This window comes from Poecile atricapillus, chromosome 2 (assembly GCF_030490865.1).
Source record: "Poecile atricapillus isolate bPoeAtr1 chromosome 2, bPoeAtr1.hap1, whole genome shotgun sequence".
NCBI classification, from domain to species: domain Eukaryota; kingdom Metazoa; phylum Chordata; class Aves; order Passeriformes; family Paridae; genus Poecile; species Poecile atricapillus.
The window spans coordinates 34,047,390-34,071,034 of NC_081250.1; positions in this window are offsets into that span (position 1 = coordinate 34,047,390).

Genomic DNA, 23,645 nt, shown 5'->3' on the forward strand with positions numbered 1-23,645 from the left:
TATCTCTCATCAGAGAAGATAAGTGCACCTTAGGAGAGACATGAGAGAAAGATTTGTGAGATCTAACAGATTTGTACAAGAGAATCATGACAGGTATTTCATAATGGAAAGATACTTAGAAAGATAATTCTTTTGCATACAGATGAGTTTGCTACCTTAGCAGATGTTCACCTTTTAAATAAAAATAAGCTTTTAGGAGATCCTCTGAAATGTCACAATTATCCCCATTACTAAAAGATATCTTGATTTACACTATTACAGTTGAAGAATTCCTAAGCAATAGATTCTGAAAGCTGTACTTTACCTGACCTGCAAGACATTTAATTAATTCCACATTTTCATTGTAGACACTGCAATTAAAATAATTCTTGACTACCTCATGGAATTTTAAACATTTTCAAGAAATGAATTGAATACAAGATAGTGTGTGTGCAATTCTGCAACTTGGTCTCCCAGCTGTGCAATAAATTGCAGGGAGAAACAATTAGTGTAGAGTCATTTGTTAGAGAATGAACCAAAAATGTATCTAAAAATGCCAGTACTAAATGTGCTGACAATTAAGAGCAAATTACTTAGCAAAGATGCCATGTGTTCATATGTTGCTTCAGCTACATGCATATGATGTCTAGCACCACATTTTTGTTTAAGGTATAATTGCACATTTTGTTCAATTTTGTATCTGTACTGAAACAAGGTGATATGATGCCAACACTTTTTAGGCAGGATTCCCCAGTGACTCCAGTTATCACCATACCTTTTCATTCCAAGGGTGAAAATATTTATCATTAAATGTGATGCAGGCCTTTCTCATTCATGTTGCTGATTTTTCCCTTGCCCCACTGAAAGTTTTATAGGGCAACAGAAGGAGAAACAGAAATGACTTAATGTGGAATTGATGTTACATGAAAAGATCTCAGGGGAAGCTGTAAGGCTGTCATTGCCCAATCAACTGAAAATTAGATGAGACAAAGCATTCAGTAACCCTTTACAGAAGACATTCCTGCATTGGTTGGGATTTTGGGATGACCTACTGGCTCTCAAGCTCACGCAGTCTACTCAGGAGAATAAATTGTGGTGAGTCATTCATTACATGTTTTGATAAAAGCACCTAGACAGACACACAAAATTTGGCTTCACAGTACACACACAAATCACTTTCCCCCACCACACAAAGATAATTTGAATATATTTAAGTTTACAATTTTCAGATGTGCTTTAGTAATCAGGACCTGATCTCTTCCCCCTAAATAAGGACATAATGTGTCTCTATAACTGAAATAGCTTCTTTCTTTGAAGTCTGAGGAAGAGATAGCACACTGAGAGAGGCCGTTGGCAAAGTTTTACCATCAATGTTTTACAAGATACAGTTTTATTCTCCCACAGACTGCTAAAAGCAATGTGTTCCCACTTACCTGCACTACGATATGAACTAACTGCATTTTAGAATGAAGCTGAAATCAAGATGAAATATGGAGATGCAAAGGAAGAACAAAACTAAAGCACAATATTCATACAAAGTTAATATAAGTCTGAAACTGTGACCTAACTTTCCAGGCAATACTACACTAGAAATATATCCTTCATGTCAAGAAAACTATCTGTGGAACAATAAATCTGTTGCACTTTAGTCACATTTCAGTCTTCTTTCAAGATAATTTAATTTGCTCCTTCCATATAGGTTTTGAATTATCTTGCTCTTGACTCTGGTATTCTGTTTCCCTTGACCAAGAAGGATTGGGTTAGAGAACACCCAGGTGAACTTGACATCCACAAGTCCATGGGCTCTGACAGGATATTCTCTATTCTTGTTCAGGTTCTTTCATTTTTTTCTTTGAAGGCTCACTTATTTCTTCTGGGCCAGCAGTCTATGAATTCTGTCTTCCCTGGGCAACTGTCTTAGATTATTTTTATTTTATTACATTTTGAAAAAAGTGCTGTAATTAATTCAACAATGCATGACTCTGTGCCATCTTATTGTCAGGACAATGCAGTGGTTCCTATTTAAATATATAATGCAATTATATAAATACACATATTAAAATAAACCCATTTTGGCATGGCTGTATTCAAATCTGATCCAGCTTGCCATTCATTCATTTTTCCATTGAAAACTATTTTTCTGTAATAGCTGGCCAATAAACCTTTCCTCCTGTTGAAAATTGTGTATATTTATGTTTCCTCAGTTTATTGAAGAAAATATAAAGAGCTGTTTTGATTGTGATCTATAAATGGGTACAGGTATTTTAATAGAAGTGAGTGTTTCAGACCATCAAATAACATCCAAGCTGAATGTATAGAAATTAAGATGTGAGCTAAGATTCAGTCTTTAAAGAGTGAGAGTAATTAGCCTTTTGAATACCTTTAATAGGTATACAACAAATGCCTCTCTATTTAAAACCTTTAAACCAACACTCCATATGATCCTAAAGTGCCTAGCTCTGACAGAAGTCCAGAGCTCAAGACAGGGATTCCTGGATGGGTCATAACAGACCAGTCAAGATGCCTGTCATCCTTAAAGTCTGTGGCCAAAAACTTGGTCCCATTCAAGTAATTGAAAACATCCCTTATTTCAGTGGGGTCAAGAGTTTAACCTGGGCATGTATAAAAAATAGGACGAGTGGTGAGCAGACAACACCCAGACCTTCCTCTGCCCCTCAGTTCTCATGGGCCTGTGGTGGAGGCCTCATGCCATCAACAGTTTCACACGGTTCTCACTAGCACTGATTTATCAAGTGAAATGATGGCTGTAAATGTTTTAAATTGCACACCCTGTTTTCTTGCCTTGCAGAATAGGAATGGGGTTTGAAACACACTTTAGGATAAACAAGTACTTTGCAGAGCTGAGGTAAAACATTACACTCAGTTGGTTAACAAGGTGGTTATTTTCTTGTTAATGAAGGAGAGGAGAGAGTATTTTTATTTTGTTTGTCAGGTTAGATTTCCTGAGAGGTTACATCATGTGAAAGAAACCTTTCAACTCTTTCATGCTGCAGCAGAATTTTATGTTGTGTTCTGGCCTTCCCATGAGGCCAGAAACATATTTCTGAGTGCAATAACCTTGCATTGAAAGTCTACTGCCTGCCAACTCTAAAAACTAAGATTCTCTACATAGCAGCCCAGGCTCCTTGCCACAATCTTGCCTTGGAGTGTTCACTTCAAGAGGTGCTTGTTTTTCACCACATCACTGAGCAGAACACTGTAGAGTTTTTGGCCGCTTTGCTTGTACCTACCAAATTGAAAGTAGGTTGGATTTTGGGAGTAGACATATGCAAATCCAGAGGTGTGCTGAGAAGGAGTTCTTTTTATTTTAGAAACTAAAATACCTCTGAGGACCTGTGCCTTTGATTCTGGGAACTAAGCTGAAAACACTGGCCAACTAATTTAATGTATGTCTCTTTGAGTAGCCATCAGATGGAGGAATCATGGATGGTTATCATTAAAAAGAAAAGTAGACAATGAATGCTCTACTGAGAAACGTGTTTGAATTATTTTAATAAATTATGCAGGGTTTTTTAATGTAGGTGATCATCTGGCAAAGGTTAGGTTGAGCCCATCACTCATCTCACTTGTGACCTGTCAAGCACATTAAAATACAAACATCTACTAGTAAGAAGCTAATGCCTTAGACTACTGCATCTCCTCACCTTCCTACTACTCTGAAGTTCCCAAATGAAATACTAGGTCCTTTTCAATAATGACCACACAATCAAATGATCAACTATAATTAAAACAAGAGATTAATCATTTTTGCCTGCATCTGCACTACTGCTTGCACAGTCCACGTGCCACTATATAATTAAGCATCTAACTGCCAAACTCTCTTTCTGAATCCAGCATTTCTCTCTGTGTATCTCCCTCTCATCCATCCTGACTTGCATGTTAATATCAGACTGGAAAATGGCAGAGAACCAGGATCTGCTCCCACAGAAGTCAACAGAAAATCTCACACTGGCTCTAAAGCTTACTTCCCCCATGTGTGCATGTTTACCTGCTCATGCCTTCACAGTAAAGATATTTTCCCTAAAACTTAATTATGTCTAATTTAAAGGAAAACCTCACACCCCATAAAATTGTCTTTGCAGCATATCAGCACATTCTCTTCCCTTTAGTAAAAGATTAAGAATCCATTGATCCCAAAACTGTCAAATCTCATCCAGAATAACAGTGCCTAATGCTTAAAGCTGGCTTATAAAATGTGGGGGGACAGATAAACTGTCTTTTCCCCTGGGTTGTCTCTTTTTCTTTTCCTTTCCTTTTCAAATGACCCTCCCCAAATAATAGAACAGTGGTTTATGTTTCAAATGTACCATATGGCATGACGCGAGCAGAGTTTAATTACACATTAGCATATTCTTACAGCAAGGGTAGGCTGTTTAAAGCAGCTTGACAAAACAGGAATTAAAAAAAAATTGAATCAACACTTTTGGAATAAACCTGTTTTAGTTATTATGACCATTTATGAAAACTGTAACTGTGTGGTCTCACTAAACCTTGACAGTGTGAGATTGTGAAACAGCAAGAAAAACGAAATCACCCTTTTTCTTGTTGGGGTTTTAACTAATATATTAAGGACCACTGAAATATATGAATGACAGCAACTCACGGCTCCCAGAATTACCTGATTTTTACTCTTTCTTCAAATTTTGAGGTAAAAATAAGTAAAACTAATGATAAGGTAAATATTCCTTTAAATTGAAAAGTAGTGAAATTTGCTGGTCAAGATTTACCCTGCTTTCTGTCTCATTAAGAATGCTTCTTTACTGATACACTTAACCATCCTTGTGCTGTCCTCAGCACTTGTGGATGATCAATGGCATCATTTGGTGTCTTAAGAAGAAGGAAGCAATTAGCAGCAGATTTATATGAAAGATTTCTCTGAACGTGAACCCTCTCCTACACTTTGCTTTCTCTCCTATTATTTTCTCTACTGTTGCCAAAGCATCATGTTTTAAACTACCTTTTAAATAAAACAAACTAAAAAATACCTATGCAGACTGTGTACATCACCCACTGCCCTCAGATGGTGCTGGGAACATGCTTGTATTTGTTGACTAAAAAAACAGTTTTGGACATTTTTGCAAATGTTTAGACATGAGTTTCATGGAATTACTTGTGCTGATAATCACTCACACAAGTAATTGTTTGCAGGCTCAGACCCAGCATTTGGTAAGTGGTCCAGATCTTCCCTGTACTGACATTTCAACTCCCCAGTGTTCAGCCAAGTAGGGGCATTCTGCAAACATGCTCCTGCAATCCTTTATCAGTGATATTTTCCTCACAGTTTGTCTTGAGTTGTTTTTATTTTACTTCCCATGGGTAAAATTCTTGGTTCTCTATGGTCTGGATAAAGCCTATGTACCCCTGAAGCCCACAGAAAAGGGATTATGTGGAATTCTTGTGCATTGGCCATGTGCATTGGCTGGGTGCTGGCTCCATGCACATGGATGAATGGCATCCATGTCAAATTTTTAATCTCCCCAGAAGGCTCTCTATAGTGATAAAGACGACTCATGTTTCATGGAGATTGGTGGACAAGCAACATCTGATCAGGCTTTTCCCATCATTTGTTGCAGCCACTGTAGGACTGAATGTTATCTCTGGAGAATTTTTAAAAAATATAAAAGGAGCACTCAAGAGTTTGTCAGTTAAATGTATATCTAATCCAATTTGTGGGATAATTTCTATTTTAAGCCTGATTTTAGCATTGGTTAATTTTCTGCAAGCAAAATAAGAGTTGCATTTTTGCATGGTATGTACAAAAATAATACACTTTCCACTGGTAAGTTGTGTGGGAAGAAGAGCACTGCTGCTGGAAAGAGTTGTGAGGTCAGGAATAGTCAGCCATTTTATCATGATCTCTTTGATAGACAATCGTGGTCTTAGTTACAGAACTTCACCATTCAGAAATTGTTCTTCTCTCAGTCCTCCACGTGGAAGTGCACAGTACATAGAAAAGCACATTTGTTTCCCCAAACCAAACTGCAAATCATTACTCTCCATGTGCAGAAGTCTCCTTGAGAGTGATCTCCTCTTGCTGTATGTACCTGGGGGTACCGTCCTTTCCCATGGTCCATGCATGGCATGATGAGCAGGGTCCAGGCAGTTTGTTAGGCAGGGATGGAGCTGATCTGAGACCACAGGACCAAGGCTCAGCCTCTGCTGACAGAGAAAGCAGAGAAGGAGGAATAACCTGCCTGAAAGATGAGAAGGCATGAGGGCAAAGCTTGCAGCCTGCAAGGCAGAGGTGCCGTGTCTTTCTCAGTAGTCTCAGTCTCACTCCTGTGCCGTGGGCAGCAGCCAGCCTGGACTCTGGCATTGATTGCAGGCAGTAGGGCTGTTGCATTGGCCTCTGCTATTTGCTGTCCTCCTTTCCTGGTGTCTGGAGACAGATTTGGTTAAGACGTTTATCCCCATTCAACTGAGAAGTTACCCATAAAAAGCACAAGTAAAATCGTCCCTTTGCATGTTTCCCCGTTGGTAGCACGACCTTCTCTGTTGCACTCTCCCTCAGGGGACAATGGCAGGAAGCACAGGGAGGATGAGAAGGTGAGGGAAGGATGGTGTTTCCCCCACCTTCTGACAGCAGGGCAGTGCACTGCCAGATGGGAACATATGAGAGCGGGGTAAAATGGGCAGGATTTTCTGGGAGACCTTGGGAAAGGACTGGATGCTTTGGGTTATATTAGGAACAGAGCTAGAAAGGTGGTGGCAGCAAATAGTGTCAGAAAAAAAATTATGTAAAGAACTTCCTGAGAGGCAAAGAAACAAGGATGGGCAATGAGAGATGGAGTGTGACTCGTAAGTAATGTAAGAAAAGGAAGAAAAAGTGCAGGGAAGTGAAAAAGTGAAAGTTATCTGTGGATTGGGAAGATCTCTTATCATACAGGCTCAAGAACAGCTGCACAGACAGGAAGTGATGCCAGCCTCCAGTCCCATCCTCTGGCCACATCTGCATGGCATTGGCAAACCTCCTCATTCTTTTAGGTGTTCATGACCAAAATTGCTTAGATTTATGAGCAAAAGGATATATTCCCTCTCTTGTTTCTCACCAGAGAAGAGGAAATTATTTTGTACACTTGATTTATTCAGGTAGGCCGACGTGTTGAGATCAACCAGCTGCATTGCTAGTAGTTCAGCTAAGCGAGCTTTTATATCAGGACAACTTTGAAAACAAATTGTGCAGTTTGGCATATTCAAAGTTGAAAGCAGGATTTCAGTTTTGCAGTGTATTTCTGAGACTTTTGCTTACAACAGAAGAGATCTCACAAAGTCCATTTTTACTAAGAACATTAGAGACAGCTAAATCTGAACCAAAAAATATAAATTAGAACTTGTCCAGCACTAGTTGATTCATGTCTGAACATTTTCAGATGAAATGTGTTTGATCCCTAAAGCAAAGATAAATTTGGGGCTAAAGATTTGGCTTCATCCAGTCTCTTCTAAATGGCTCTTTTGGTGATGTAAGCTATTTGGGGAGTACAGAGTTATGGACTGTATTTATAAATTTTGAGCTCTCAAACAAAGCCATAAATGTACATTCCATAGTTCCCAGACAAAAATAAACAGAGCTGGCTATTTCTAATCCATTCCTCCTCTCCCTTGGTGCTGAGCTGATTAGATTGTGTATCCTGAAAGGGATGAATTCAGGCTTTTCCAAAGTTATTTCTTAGAGGTTCATTTGTGATTTAATGCAAATGTTTTGTAGATTTGAAAGATATAAGACACAGCTGTTACTTTTGCCTATGACAACTTTTTTTCTGAGCTCTTCTGAAGAAAAAAAAATCAATGCACATCTATCCATTTGCCATGGGATGCTGTGGCCTTCTTAAAGCCTGAAGAACATCTCATTCCAGTGTCTCAGCTAGGGCATGATTTTGACTACACTTATCTGACACTAATTCCATGTTTAGAATACTGAGGGTTGGTATGTTTTTATCTTCTCTTTTGAAAAAGAAAATACATTTTCTGGGTCAAAATGAAATATATTGTAATGAATTCTGATAAGCCTAGAGTAGCTAAATAAATTTAAAGACTTTACAAGTAATTCAAGTATCAGTGTTTCAAATAAAATAACGTGTAAGAATTTGTTTTTGCAAAAATAAATTCCTTGTGTGATTTGGCTGAACCCATTTTACTGGCAACTGTCCATATTTTCCCCTTGGATGTTACATTTGCGCTTCAAAACCAAGTGGCTAACACCAAGCTCCCTGGTTTTCTCTTTGTACTGCTGTCAGCCCATTCACATGTAAAACAGCACCCCACTGCTTAATCCCTAATCTGCATTGAAATCCAGAGTAGCCGTTTCAAGTTTGATGTTTATGGCTCATCTTTACCTTGGAAAGGCTGTGGGTGGTGCCTTCACAGCCCTCTTCCTCTCAGTAGACCACCCTAAAGGATTAGTACATTAATGATCAGGGAAGTTTTATAAAGCCCAGTGTTTCCCACAACCTGAAGAAAAACCCTGTGCTCCTTTGCCATCAGTTATCTGCCTGACTCAAAGAAAACATGGGCATTTTAGCTTTCCCTGTTGAGCACCTATATAGGCTAGACTGAAGGACAAAATCATGTCACAGTAGCAAATCCCATTAAATAATATATGGATTCAGATAATTGACTATGCTATGGAAGTGACAATAGCCTGAGGCTCATATGTCATGTATACAAAGGCCTCCATCTCTGTTTATTCCACACTTCCTCTCTGTGATTAGACCGTCAGGGCCAAAAAATGTCAGAATTCAGTGACATTTAAAAACATGCACTGATAATAGAAGAGCATCACTGTTGTGCTGTAATCACACAAACCCCTGTTCATTACAAGCACGGGAAATTTGTGTTTAAATTGTGCTTAAAAGCAACGCAAACACATAAAGGTGGGGAAGTGCAGGTTTAAGTAATAGCAGCTCTGCCCTTTCCTACCAGTAACAGGATGGAAAAAAGAAACTTAGGCAGGAGACAGATTTGTGTTTTTAGTGCCAGATAGATTAAACTGATTTGCAATGACATTTTTTCAGACACCTCTCTTCTTGTAAGGAGAAGAATGACAGGTTTTGGTATTTAACAGCCACATTCACAAGCATGTAATGAAATATTAACCTGATGCTATTGTCCCTTCTGGAATCATAACAGTTAGCTAATGTAATAATTGATAACAACAAGTTTCCTCCAAATGTAGCCTGTTCTGATGATTCATATTAATTTGAATTGTATTAGAAGTTTAAGATTTAAGGTTTCTTCATTATTCTGTTATTATCGCCATGAAAAAACTGAAAAAAACCCTACAAGTATTCAAGCATTTCCTCATCTATTTCACTGTCAATTAGCAACACTGAAATTGTTAAGACTTAAAAGATCTGCTGGAAATGGCAACAAAAACACCCCCTTGCTAGTCTGACGGTACTACAAATGGAGGGAGGTCAATGGAGGTACAAATGGAGGAGTGTGAGCTTCACTCTGAGCAGGAGGGGGTAAATCCTTTTTTGGATGATATAGGTGCACCCTGCCTTACTGTAACTACTCCAGACTATTTGTTCATTGCCTGTGCTGATATTTTTTCCTCATTCTCTTAGGCCTTGTTGTATATCAAGGCCTGAGTATGTTGTTGTATACTACTTCCTCTCAGAGTAAAGGATTTTTTTTTAATTAATTTTTTGTGTCAGGAAACTCAGAGCAGAGGGAGTATCATGTTGTATCAAGTATCATGCAAGTAGCATGTTGGTATTTTTTGTGAGGCCTCTATTGTGTTGGCAGCCCGTATCATTCTTTTTCTGATGTCTCCAGAGGAGTCTGTATTATTGAAATGATAGTGTTAGAAAGAGAAGAATATTTGAGCTCATTTGCAAGGAAACAAAATAGACCTGTCTTCCTCTCTGTCTTCCTCATGTCTGCCCTCTCTCAGCAGCACAGAAAGGTATGGCTCATATGAGCTCTACATTTCCTTGTGTCCAGTGGAAACAAAAAAAAAGAGAAAAAGAATATGGGGTTCTGGCTAACATTAGGAAACACCTTTCCACTGTGAGGGCGCTGGCACAGCTTGCCCAGGGAGGTTGTGGCATCTTCTGTCCTTGGAGATGTTAGAAAGATGTCTGGATATGGTTCTGGGTAAGTGGCTGTGGGTGGCCCTGCTTGAGCAGGGAGCTGGACCAGATGAACTCCCAAGGTGCCTTCGAACCTCAGTCTCATTATGTGAGAAGATTTCGGCATGGATGTACTTATTTTATGTTGGTCTAAGTCAAGGCTACAATCCTGCCTTATGAAAGCACCTTAATTTTGAGGATAAACAATAATTTTCATCAGAAAATGTTGCTAATTTCTAAGCTAGATGTTTAGATTTTTTTTTTGTTTAAATGATTGATATCAAAATTAAAGAACAGCTATGAAGTTATGGCAAAAATCTCGTACACAGAAAGTGGATACATGGGACCTTAAAATTTTTACACAAGCAACATTTTTGTCTTCCATCTTGAGTGCTATTGGGTTAATGCACACAAAATGCAATGGAATCACGCATATCATTCACACCAGGGTAGATGTTGGCAGCAAGATCCACTACAATAAATCATCTGAATGCCATTTATATCTCTGATGGTTCAAAAAGAGTCACTGTAGTGCTGCAAACAGTGAACTCACAGAAAATCAGATTCTGGACCTTAAGTACCTTTTCTGGTCAAATAAATTAATAAAACTCTAAGAAAAAAATTATAATCATTTATGTGGGACTAGAACATGAAAAAGTCTGGACTACATGTACACCAAGGGACTAGATTTCAGCTGACCCCAGCTTGTTCCATCATTATTTTCAGGTGTTTTACTTACTGCACTCTAACTGATGTAGCCAAATTCTGAAAGAACAGTTCACACAGCTCAAAAATAGTCTTGTTCTCTCTTCACAAACCAGAGGATGAACCGAATAATTGTAGACGCTTAATCCTGTGGAACTCTGCTCTATTAGATTTCAGCATTAGGAAATAGCTGAGAAAAATTCCCATACTGACATGTGAATAGTGCAAGAGCATGGGTTTTATTAATTCATCCTAATTACATTATTCACCCTTTATCTATGCAGCAAGTCAAAATCACTGTTATGCTCCACAAAGACAAGAGTCATAATAAAAAACAAATATTAGAGGTGTTGTTTGACAAGATGCAGCTTATGACAGAAAATGGTTTCCTTTCCTTAAAAGAGTGTCATTGTGACCATGTTCACTGATGATTAATTGTAACCACTGTGTTTTGTTTCACTTAATTCCCTCTAGATAGGTTCACTGGATTTCTACTTTCTGCATTTCTGTGTGAATGTGTTTTTTACTGGACCTCTCACTCAAATATGAATGCTGAAAATCTTGTATGGATCTGTTTGGAAATGGTAGTTAGCTTTGTTGAAATGCAGAACATCACCCAGCTGGCATGGTGAAAGCAAATGACACTCAAGCTTCAGAGCCTTTGAGAGTATGCTTGAAAACCATTTCTTTTACATTTTTTAATGCTTCACAGCATTGCCTCTAATCATAACTAACGCTTACTTTGTGCCTAATGGTGCAAATATCATGTATGATGGCATTTTATCTGAGGTGGCATAAAACCAGTGCAAGAAATCATTAGAGAAAACACTAAACAAATGTGAAAAATCAGCAAAGTTTAAAATGAAATGTTCTCTCTTGATTTCATACATTCTTGGCATAATAATACTGTAACATATCATTATCATTAGTTGTGCTGCTTGAATTAAGGCTATATAAACCAGTTGGGTATACTCTTGTGTTATAAGGCGTTCTTGGCAGTCTGATTCCACCACAGCTGCTTTAGCTGCACTTTTATAAGAAGCCCTGGAATGAAAGACAATATATCTAACCACCAGTTTGACCCTTTCTTCATTTTGGGTATGGGTTTGCTACATAAAAACGTGGAGAAAAAACTTGCATTTCCACAACTCTCCTAAGAGAGGACAGAAACAGTAAGAAATATGCAAATAGCAAGAGATGATTCAGAGGCTGCCTGTTAGGAATTGAAACCAACTTTCAAATGCTGTCTCCAGTAGCTGGGTGTTGCAGTTCTAGTTGGGAAAGAAAATATTTAGTTGTGATGATTTTACATTTTTTTTCCTAATTCCAAATAGTGCTGAACTCTTACTTGACATCAGTGTAGTTGCAGAGAGCAACGGGCAGGATTGTGGCTCTGGGCATATATTTTAGCCTTTGAAACCATGACTGAAAGAATAATGTACAGACTAAGTTGTATTTTCCCCTCTTCTCTTTCCTCTTTTCTCCCATTAAAATTATTAGGAATTTTTGCTTGTGTTCACCATGCTGTTTCATTCAATTCAACCATTCCATAAAGCAGGCATAGACAGCTGAGATACTTTGAGTCCAGAGCTAAAATTCATCTCTTCTGACTATGATGCATATTCCATCCCCATATAAGCATTACAAATTCAATTTCACTTGTTTTATATAAATTTATTATAAAGATAGAAAGGTGTACATTACTAGGACCCTCTCACCCCCAACCAAATAATCCTAACACTCCAAGCGATACCATGCTTTCAAAATTGCAGATGCTACATTATAGGCACTGTAACATGTCAGAAAGACTCTCTTCTGAGGATTGCCACTGATTTCCATTGAGCTAAAAATGTTTGGGACCCACTCAGGATACCAATATTTCCTATCACTCTCCCAAACAGAGCGACTGGGCATGTGCATTAATGCTTGCCATATATCACATGTGCTTTTACATCACTCAAAATAAGTTTGGTGCAGGATCTCCGAGAGAACACCACATGAATATGGTTTAAAAGAGTTTCAGTACATCTGCTGCACTTATTGAACCTGCTGGCCTAAGCATAAGGGGGTGGTGGGATGCTGGTTGTGACCTCTGCGAACCAGGCTGACGAGACGGCCGTAGCAATCCGCCTGTCAAACCTTGCAGCTCCGGTGGAAACACAGACACCGTGCAAGGAAGCTTTTGGGAGGAAAACTTCAGAGTCATTCATTTGATGTCTGTGCACACTGGTGCACTTCTAAGTTTTAATTTCTCTTTCACGGCGCTGGACTTTGTGGAGGAGAGAGAGTTGAAGTAAGCCCAGTTGAGCACCCTTGAAATGCATGCTATGATTTTAAATGGCAGCTGTAGTCCATGTGAGGCAAGAGGATATTCAGAAGAAGCAGGGGCCTACTGAAAACCTGAATTTTATATCTAACAACAAAACCATTTTCTTTTTGTGGTAGCAATATCCATTACAAAGTTTTCAGGGAGTGGTGACAAACTAGAAGACAGAGAGGAAATAGAACTTTCAAATACATTTCCCTTCTGCACACTTTCTGCTGAACTGAATTTTAATTTTATGTAGAAAATACTAGCATCATATCTATATTCTGTTATATTCCCAGGCATTTTCTCAAAAGAAAAACCAACAGCACAATGCAAATTTTTATGCACCTAAGTGATATGTGCTCAGAATAGTGATTGGCCCCCTGTGGTATTGGGAAAAAATGAAAATCTTTGCTAATTAGATGCCTTTATAATAAGGAAATTTAATGGTTGCTGTTATGCAATCAAGAATGAGAATTTCTTCCATTACAAAGAGCTATTCTTCACTACTGTGCCAGAGAAACCACTAATTTTATTTTCAGATCAATCGTTTGTATGTTGAGTTAATAAATGTGAAATGTTAATGCAGTTTTAAGCAGCAATTTAGGCCTCTGGGTCCTAGTAGCCTCCCTTCTAATCAGCACACTCTGCAGTGATATATAGGGTTATCTATAGGGACAGATGAATCATGCAATACACAGAGCTGCTGTTAGCTCTTGTAATGATTCCAAGCTGGACAAGCCTCTCCAAAGAGGAACTGACCATACAAGCTTCTAAAAATCTTGTTCGTCTAATAAAATCTGTATAATTGTGAAACTTGTTTTCTCAAGAGGTATAATGCATATTTATTCTGTGTCTCAGGCCAGTTGAGCTAATAATGGTTGCAATCAATAAGAAAGTCTTTCATGAGTATAGTTCTCTAATAGACACTTTAAGGGTCTCCAGCTATCAGGTGAACCTACTACATCTTGCGGGTAATTTACCACAGACATCTTGCAAAAATCAGACAAATTATCACTTATTTTCACTCAAAGCTTGTGGAAACCCTGCAAGATCAAGGTAAAGAAAAAATACTTTATCTCTGCATTAGAATGGTAACCAGCAGGTTCAACTTTCAAAGGCCCTTTTCCTCAGGCCCTGAAACTACACAAGGAATGGTTGCATGCCAGCTTTCACATGCAGCTCAACATGAAAACATGAGTTTTCCCATGAAAACCAGGGGAGCAACACTGCATTAAAATTTCAGAGAACACATTTGAAAAATTGCCCTTAATTGTCTAGTGTGCTGTGCTTGCAAATGGATTCACTGCCAAGGTATATTTATGGGACACCTGAAAGTCATTGTTATTCTCTTTTTGTTTCTCTTGCCTGATTTAGTTGTTTGGGCTCTCTAACATTTTCCATATGCAAGGGATGGCAGGAGAAGGCTTTGGCATGAGGTTGTGTGAATGTCTGTAACTCTTCTTGATAACCAGATAACCGGGGACAAACCCTTTGGCTTTGTGAAGCCTGGGCTAGCGAGTCGTATTTTAGAATGTAACTGTGTTGTTGTGTCATAGGGCTGAAAAATTTCCTGACTATTCCATGATTCTGTAATGTTTTATTTTTCCTTTGAAGCCATGAGTCCTAGCATCAAGAGGACTTGGCTTTTCTTTAAAAGAAAAAAACCCAAAACTTTACGAATGTCTTCTTTGTGAAGGAAAACTTGAAATTGTAACTGAAAGGCAAACATGGAACATGGAGCTTAAGACCCTAAGTTGTTTTAAATACCCTGATTTCTAAACAAATGTCCTTGGTTTTGGGATTATATACAATAGCAGTGCTACACATTCTAGCAAGCACACTTTTATTATTAACTTGCTATTTTTATTTTTATGAATAACGGTGTTTCTATCCCAATGGTTATTTTAAAGTCATGCTTCAAAGCCAGCCAAGCTGAAGTATGTTCACATTAGATTTTGTTCAGGCAGTTGGGAACAGTGGTCTGTCTCAAATATACTACAAAGATATTATCTAGGATTTCTCATGTAATACCTCTGTAATTTTTTATTCAAAAATGAAAGAGATGTTGATAAACTGAAACAAAGGTGTAGACGTTAAATCTTCATATGTTGCTGCTGAATGTTTTCCCCTTACTATATGGAAAGAAAGATGCAAACACGTTCTCAACACAGAGAACCTGTCTTTGCAGACCTAGAGTAATGATAAATTCATTTGACTAATTTCCATTCAAATGTGAGATTCAGTGGGCTGATGCACACTTTACTCTGTAGAGAATAGTATGTGATAGGTGAATGAGCTTGGAAAGAAGTTTTATTGATGTGGGACTTTGAAGCTTAAATATGAATGGGAAAGTATTACATCATGATATAGAACAAATCAGATGAAAACATTGTGATATGGAACAAATTAGATGAAAACATAGCCCGTCTGCATATTAGCCATTCTTTTCTTAACCCGGGTAGCAGGTAAAACAGCTACCAAAGAGATCTTCTATATTATACACAGTGAGTATAAAGCATGTCTATGTTCACATCAGTAAAGTGTGTGCAGAGATACACAGTTTATGGTAAATTAAAACAAATTATCTTCTAAGTACAAGGCATCACTGCAAATTCAGTGACAGCTTTGTAAATGAGTACAATTCTAGCATTGCTACCAAATGGTACGTGATGTGCCTGTGGGTTATCTATTGCAGAGATTGTTGAGACCTTGCAAGAGCTATAATGGAAGATTCAGTCAGTGATGTAACTTTCCCATCTGATTGACTCCATGAGTAGTCATGCAGAGTTCAGAGGTCAAATTCAAGACTTGATGGCAAACCCAAGAAAAATTACCTTTCAGTTTAAGAGTCCAGGAGGAATCCAGCCATTGCAACAGTAATTTAGAATGGCAACATAATATATGTGCCAGTAGGTACATTGATATTATGCTAAAATATAGACTAATGGCAAATGTTAGAAGACAGGAAAGAAATCAGTAATACAACTTCTGAATAGCAAAATGCTACTGCAAATTATCCATGGAGATCTGAGGCAAATATTACCTCTCAGCATGGCTGTCCATGCAAGAGAAATCTTCACATTAAGAAATTATTCTTGGTTATTTACCCACTTAAAAATAACACTAATCTCCAGTAGAGCTATACTGGAAAAAACTGTTCTATTATGCAGACTCAGACTACACCAATAGTCACTTTTGAGATACTCCTTCTCCTTACACCCTTTAGACTTTCATTTTAAGGTCTTTTCCATACCTAACAGCAGACTGAAATGTGAGTCCTGGATGAAACCTTCTTGCTTAGCCTAAGTTTCCCCTTAAACACCTTAAAACATACCTGCTTTTCACTGTTGACGTAGTGGTCTAGGCAGTTTACACTCTCATTTTAGACAATGTGTATTTTATTTTGTGTGAGGAAAAGATTTAAAGGCAGGTAAGATGCTGGTTAAGTGGACTCCAACCCAAAGTATTTTTTCTTCTTTTACATAAAGACCTAGGTACTCACAGAGCTAAATATCAATTAAGCACTGATGTATAATTAGATAGAAGAATAATTGAAAAGAAAAGGATTTATTATTTATGAATTATGTAATTTTAATTATACCTGGACAAGTCCTAATAGTTCCTTTGAAAGCCCAGGCACTTTACACCTGCGGAAATGAGCCTTCAAAATGGCTTTATATAGACCTGCATGTGTAATAATTTAAAATACCAGCACAGTTTTTTATGGCAGTAATTTCCATTAGATTTTGCAATGTCTGGGTTCAGTTGAGAACTCTTTGGACCTTGTTTGCATCCCCTGTGAGAGCAAGATATCTGCAATTGGACGACTATAACACTTTGCATTATGCTGGGTATAAATAAGTCTGCTGCAGGATGAAAACTCCCGAGTATCAGTTGTAAGTCCTTTTGTAAAAAATATTCCATAAAAGGAACATTTTAGAAAAAAGGACATCAAGATGACATTGGACTTGTAGAGCAAAGTTCAGTTGCATGATGATTGATGAAAGCCGTGGATAACTTTTCAGACTACTCTGAAATAATAGCAATCTTACAGACCAATCCTCAGAAAATTTTGGCTGATTTTTGGACTCAAAGAGATGAAGTCTGGAGCCTGGCTGCTAAGGGATTATCACTTGATGTGGTATCCAAAAAATCTGGTTAATGCTTTGTGAAGGAAGTGATTTTTTGATGGCCTTGGGCACAACTTTGGCACGCCAATTCTCCATGCAGTGTTGACAGATCTCTGAGTGACTTTTCCAGCTTCACTGGGCTGTTTGTGAAACCTCTCATCTACCTCTGCTTACAAATACACAGCCAGAGAGCAGGGAGGAAGGAGCTTCCACCAGACAAGGGTCAGGAACAAGTACAAGACATAACATGGGACATAAAGAAGGACAACCTAGCTCATATTCCTCATACACTTTTTGTTGAGGGTGGACATTCCTTGTTTAGGAAAAAAGAGGTGTCATTCAACACCCCACTCTCCTGATGCAGTCACATCTGGGAATCTGTAGCTGCATGACCTGATTACCAATTTAAAAACAGTGCTGAGGTTACGTTTCTAGACATAATGTGTGAGCAAGAGATAAAAAAGAAATTTGTTCATTTTCTTCACCAACTGGAAGGAAAAACAGACCAACCATTATGACTTGTTTATTATAAAATGTAGTACCCCTTGTTGAGACACACACACTCAAAAATTTCTTCTGTCCTCTCTCCCTTGATATATTTGTAGGAAAATGTTTACAACGAAAATATTGCCTATTCAGTAAACTTTAACTTCACAACAAGAACAAAGCTTCAGCAATTGCTTTCCTATCAAGTAATTCTATGGATTTATATTATCATTTAGCAGGTGGCCTGTTGACCTTCAGCCATTGGATAGTTCCATGTGTGGTAAAGTGGTCGTCCTTAAAATACACCATTCACCTGCTGAGAACAATATTATACTATTTATGAAACCACATAATTTCAATAGCCAAACTCAGCAAGATTTTATTGCTCTCTCCACCTGTAATTGTGGAGCAGCTGACTCATCAGTCCATAATTACCCCTTACCATTGAACAGATTTGCTAAAACTTTTAAAGTGACTTGTTTTCTCATCATTCCTGTAAGCACACCACTCCCTCACAATTCCCTCACTTTTCTGATCAGTGTAAGAGTTGTCTTGAAAGATTATTATTAATTACAGTTCAGTTTAATAACAGGGAAACATTCATGCAACAAACTCTTCACTGCCTTGCTGAAAGAGATATATTTTTAATAATATGAAGATAAAATGAAATTCATTAATGTCTTAAAAACCATGCACATCTTAGAAGTTTACCTTTTGCCCATGATGTATTAAAGTAAATGTTCCTTCAAGGATGGAGATAATTTGCTCTGTTTTACCTCATGCACTACCATAGAATACTCCTTAACAAGCCTTCATCTACCTAATAATTTTCCCTTTAAATCTTTTGATAACAGACATCATTCACTGTGGTTTGCAATATTTGTTAAGGTCAAACATCTGTTCAGCCACAAATTTTCTATTTATTCCCTCCCACATTTTAGTCCAGGGGCATAGGAGAAATCTTTACTTTCATAATACCTGAAGCCCTGTATTAATACATGACTGTAGTCAAGCCATGCTTCACGGTTTTAGTGAATTAGTTGGAAGGATCATGACGAAATACCAGCACTTTGGTATGCAACTGGAATTTGAACTTGGATTTGGTTTTCCTTCCTCCTGATTAGGGATATGCTCTGTCAACAGCTGGGGTGGGGATAGTAGGCAGAAAGGCACAGCAGTCTGACTCCTCTCTCAGGTGTTTCCCAATACAGGATGTTATGACTTACATGGAACCATTGACCAGAGTTGGAGTGAGGGAAGATCTGGCAGGAACCCCATTTTTTGCAACATGGAATGTAAGTCACCTGTCAGAATAATCTGTAACTAACTATTCCCTGGCCCCCAGCAAGATGAACTGTTAAATTAAAGAGTGTGGTCACATGTGCAGAGCAGTAAATTAATGCTCTTCAAAGGATAGATGATTGCAGAGTTCACCATAAATATATCAGACTACCCATTTTCTACTAATGGCAGTCAATCAATGTACGGCCAACGAACCGAAATACTTCAGATTCACCTAAGTGATAGGACTCAGTCTGCAGAGAACAGTACTGAGCTGCCTGGCTTGTGCTCTGCAAAGTGACAGGCTGAACAATGTGAAAGATCCCCCACGGCCAGAGGCTCTGTGGCACTGGGGGATTTGTGCAATAGAATTTTAATCTCTCGCTTACACTAGCAAAGGGAAGAAAAACAGCATCACAGGGAGCCACAAAATGCTGCAGTAGAACTCAGTAAATCCAGGATCCAGACTACAGGAAGGACTCTTGACTGGGTCAGAGTAGGTGGTCTCTTTCATGTTATTTTATTTTTGAAGTAGAGCACTTAGCTGTTGTATAAAACCAGATGATCATGACAGGTATTTGTCACTGTCCTCAAAGTAAGGGTCAGCTATTACTCAGAGGAGAAAGATTAAACTTTTAGGATTTTTTTCCCCAAACTCCTACTACAACAATTACTTGAAGCCTTTCTATTATTCTTTCAAAAGCATTGCTGGGAAAATTGGGTTTTTCAGATAGATAGCATCCTGCATTGGCAGAGTTTTTGAAAGGGCAGGGCTGGCCAGAGCAAGCTCCTCTCTGTGAATTCTTTGTCACACCTTTGTCTCTGAATGGAGTGCCTAAAATCAGAGCACTTTTCCTATAGATGTAGTCTATGTCAAAATAACATCCAGAGTCATTATTGTATGTTCCACGCTCCTGTATCCTCCACCTCCTATTTTCTTCTGCTAAGAGGAAGGTGATATTTGATTTTTATAATTATCATGCCTATATTTATTTGAAAAGCGAATATTTTTTTGTTTTATTCCCTTTGAAAAGGGACTTATATTTCTGTGGTACTTGCTTGTGGTATATTTGGATAAACCAAGAGGAACTTTATTAGATTCATAGCTATATCTGAAGTGCTAAGTGGTGCCTGAAGGAAAAAGCCAGAAAGATGGAAAATACAGAGATTGGGTCAGATTCTCAGCAAGTAATAATTGCCGTATCCTCGCTACTTTTGAGTAACTTTGCACCATCTTAAGATTTGACCCAGCATTAAAAATGTTGGGAAAGACACTTTATTAGTAATCCCAGGTAAATGGAAAGAATGTTCAGAAAAAAAAAAAAGAGAACACCCTTTATTTGACTTCTTCAAAACATTTTTAGGCTTTATTGTTAATAAGATTAAAAAGGAGATGAGCAATAAAGATATTGGAGCTGGGTTTATTATGAGAAAATGTACACTTCAGGAAGAGTGCTCTCCCACCACTTAGACGGAAAGTTTGTGTACACATCCTTCCATTCACATTTTTTTATTGCTGTTTGCCTAGGAGGAAAAAAAAGTCCCTATTAAAAGAATGTGAGCAGAAGTGCATTGCCTCCCCTCTCCAGGTTACTTTTGATGCACAGATTCACGTATTTCCCATAACTATGTAATTTTCTGCCAGTCATGATTGTAGACCCTTCAGTGTGTGAAACATAATACTTCCCTTGAAAATAAAGCAAGTCATCTGACAAACTGTGTTCCTCCTCTTTTGTGGGTCATTCAGCGACTTTATTTTACTGAGGGAACAAGGGGAAGTTTATAATAGGATCAGTTTTGTTTGCAATTTGTTTCTAATAGATGCCAATAAGCCGGTTAACTAGGCTCTAGTTAATGGAAATTTTATTGTGTTTCCCCCTGCAGTGCACATGACCTTTTCTTACAACAGTTTGTGATTCTTGAAAACATGTATCTGCTGCCTTGCCTCGGGGTCTGCTTACAACAGCAGGGATATGACCATAGGCTCTTCTGAACTTGTTCACCAGCCCTCTGCTTTGACTAGACCAAAATACTTTGATCATCCTGTCAGTGGCAAATTTACAGCAACATACTGGCTTTAGTTCCATGTGTATTTCTCCAAATATAATATCTCCCTCAAGAAATCAATGATAAGCTGTTAAACTAAAGAGCATGGTAACATCCACAGAGCAGTAAATTAATGGTCTTTTGTGGATAGATGGTTACAGATTTCATCATAAAAAATGAATAAAAGATTACATATCACACAGAGCGAAACTTTTAATAACTCAACATGACTTTTCTTAATGGGTTTTATTCATTTTAATCATTATAGTGTCAATGATGATTATAGTCTTATTAGATTCTGGTGATTGAGGAGCCTGTTTATGAGATATTGAAAATCTTAGTCTGTTCGGAAGTGTAGTTGCAATCTGTGTAGGTTTGATGTGTAACTTCATCTGCAGAAGTAGGGCTTGCCAGAGAGCTCAATTAATACTTTTACTAAATTGCTCCTGTCTGTAGTGACCTCGGTCACAGATGACTTAAAGATTCCACAACATCAGGTTCTCAAAACAGTAGACCAGCGAAAGCGTAAATCAAAGAGAGCCAAGCAACTAAAAAAAGAAAGGAATAAAAGAGGGAGAGGAGAATCATATGGCAAAAGAAACTAATCTGCTTTCCTCTCTAGTAGCCGCTTAAGTGTCTAGCCTCAAGTTATCACTCTAGGCTAGGTGTTCCTTCCTAGTGTTGCAGCTTTTCACATAGACTTAAGCATATATAAACACTCACGATTAGAATGATTCTTCATATCACCTACCACCATTCACATGAACAGCAAAAACAAAGCTGGTGCAGCAATACTGTGCAATTATATTTGCTTTCTGAGGGAGAATTTTTAAAAATGTATGTCTATGGGAATTAATTTTAATGTTAACAAGAATGGATAGACGACCATCTTTTTTTTCTTTTGTTTAAAGCTTGTTAAAAGAATTCCTTGTGAGGCTACAGATACAATCTAAACACTACAAAATAACAATGATGCAATAAGTTTGTTTATATTTAAAATGGAATATTTTTAGTAATCACATGTAGCTCTGTCTTAAGAGTGCCAATTTACCGTTGCAAATCAAGAGCATTATGAACTATAAAAGGTTTAGATTAGAGCCACAGAAATGTATCTAAATCACTGTGAATGAATTCATCATTTGGGTTCTGAAAATCCAAGGAGTGCTTCAGATGCATCTTACTTCTTAGCCTCATTCTGTCCTGTGGGCTATCCCTGACCAGCAGAATTAAAGGGCTTAGGCTAGCCAGATCCCTGGAGATGCTGGCAGCATGCTTGTCCCAGTCACTGCTGTCTGTCCTCAAGTACTACTGGAGATGGGAACTCCTCCTATTCTAGGGGAATTGGCAGAATATCTTCAGAGCTCCCTGTGCCCTCCTCCCTCCCTGCTTTGCTAGGTGTGGTCCTGGTAAGGCAGTAGCCAAATCTACAGCATCTTCATCTCCTTGGCTGGCAACAGCTTCTTGGCCGTGTCATGCCTCTTTCAGATCCTGAAAATGGATGTCAGGATTTGTACTGCCAAGGATTAAATTTGACCTCGCAGTGCCAATGGATGCACTATTCTTTTTGGTTTTTTTCTTCCTAAAGCAAGGTCAGCAGTTCTCAAATATGCAAAAGGCAGTGCAGACAGAAAGGAAATATGCTTTTTGGTGCCAACTGGTGACAAAACAGCAAGTGTTGAGTTCAAATTGCAGCAAAGGAGGTTTAGACTAGACATCAAGAAAAAAGCAATATAGCCAGGGATTGCTGTTGGCCATGTAGGGAAGTTGTGGAAACACTGTCTCTGAAACATTGTCTCTCTTTTAAACTGTCAGGAGAACTAGGTAATTTTCAGACTGGTTTATCCCTCTTTTTAAAATAATTTCTAAGATTCTCCTCCCTGTGCAGAAGTTTACACTAGTGTGGGTTGTTTTCTTCTGTTTGCTTGTTGTGTTTTTTGTTTGCTGTTTTGGTTTGAGGTTTTTTGGTTTTGTTTTGTTTTGTTCTAAGTGTGGATGGTCAGACAGTTTCTAACTTACTTAAACTTAGACCAGGTTCGAGTTTTTCAGTGTGAGTGATTCAGGTACTGCATTTTCTTTTCTGTCTCTCTAAAGTGTACCAACCATCATGAACTAGCTATCAACATTTACTTTCTTAAATCACTGTATTTGTTACTGAATCACCATATTTACAATAAAAGACTACAATAACAATCTGATCAGTATTACACAAAGGGATGCCAGAGGAAACAAACATGAATAAAAGTCTGGTGAAAGTCCTTTGACTCAGTCAACATGAATCAGAGAGTGGCTGGAGCTGGAAGGAAGCTCTGGATATCATCGAGTCTAACCCCCTGGATAAAGCAGGTTCACCTAGAGCAGGTTGCACAGGATCAAGTCCAGGTAGGTTTTTAACATCTCCAGGAAAGGAGACTCCACAACATATTCAGGCATCATGAAGTCATAGTTCCATACAATGGCCACGTGGATCTATTTGCTATTCTTGATTCAGTCCTATAATTCCATTTGTATTGCAGAGAAATAGTCCAAGACAATAAGTGAATGAGCATTTGCTATGTTCTTATACATATAGCTAGCAGATGATGAAATAGAAACCAAACCCCTACAGACACTCAA